A 1,481-nucleotide genomic window follows, 5' to 3' on the forward strand; every position below is an offset into this window, starting at 1 on the left:
TTTGTTTTACCTCTTGAGGTATCTGGGCTCTGAACTTTAGCTTTTGGATGGTTTTACTCTGGTGGGTGTCTATTGTGAGTGGAATGGAAACTCAGAATATAGATCACTTTGAGCCACAAAGAAAATACATTTTTGCACACTTCACCTCTGTGTCCTAAGAAATTTGCATTCAGTCCTGAGATTTGGAGGGATATGTGTGCAGAGAAGGGTAGCAGCATAGAGTTCACACTGATTTTCATTAGTGAATGATACAGTACCTTAGGAATATCTATAACCAAAATTAGAGGAGCCGAGTAAACATGGAGCTTTCTTCCTTCATCTAGCCAAGCTCACCATATTATGATGTTTCACCGAAATTATTTATTCACCCAAAAATATTTTAAGTGCATACTATATATTAGCACTGCTTTAGAAGTTGGGCATATTTCCATGAGCAAACAGACAAGAAAGGTTCTGACCATAATGAAGCATGTATTTCAGGTGAGGAAGTGTGATGAATCTGCTAATTGATCAACATTATCTATTTTCTCTTCTTTCTGGAATATAGATAGATTATATTTCCCAACCTCTCTTACATTTAGATGAACATGTGATTTAGTTCTAGCAAAGAAGGTGTAAATAAGAGTAAAGTGTGATAATTTGAGGTCTGATCCATAACACTCTCCATATGTGTTGGTTCCCCTGTGCTCTTTCTCCTTTGGCTAGGTGGATGCAGAATACAATGAGGCTCTAGGGGAGTACAAATCTACAAGACAGATGATGCCATTGAATAGAGATGAGCCAACAGTAATATTTAAACAGCCAGCCAGGACTGTTAGGTGAACAAGAAATAAAATTCTATTTATTGAGATATTGCATGTTTAGGTCTATTTTTATTAGTAAGCCTACTCTTAACTTCCACAGGGAGAGGGCCAATAAATAATAAATATGTAATATAAACATGTGCTATGAAAAAATAAAGCAGACTATCACCCAGATCAAAATAAAAAACATTTCCATAACTTCAAAAAGTTCTCTAACAAACAACTATATTCAGTTAATTACCTTAAGCTACCAACCCCCCGTCACCATGCAGGCACATGTTGATTTCTATTACCAAAGATTGAATTTGAATGTCAATATGGTACATTGGAAAGCCTCAAAATATACATGGTGTTCATGTTCTTACATAAGCTAAATAGAATGGTAAGGTACAGATGGAATGGAAGGTAAAATTTTGAACATTAAAGAGAAAGCATTGCCAAAGAGGAATCTGAAATTCATCAGTAGCCTGACAAGCAGATGGCAGGAACCTTGAAGAATATCAACACCTTCTTTCTCTAATTTGCTTCTGTTGACAACCTCTTTTCTCTTCCTCCCAAATACTACAAACTTTGACTCCTTATTTCCTGGTAAATTGGTTTCAGATTTATGACTTAGATTGGATGCTGGTCTTTTTTATTTGAAATTTTGAGTTTTTCAAAAGGCAGGCACTTGATTGT

The sequence above is a fragment of the Propithecus coquereli genome, unplaced genomic scaffold (assembly GCF_000956105.1).
Source record: "Propithecus coquereli isolate 6110/MARCELLA unplaced genomic scaffold, Pcoq_1.0 Scaffold421, whole genome shotgun sequence".
Classification (NCBI taxonomy): domain Eukaryota; kingdom Metazoa; phylum Chordata; class Mammalia; order Primates; family Indriidae; genus Propithecus; species Propithecus coquereli.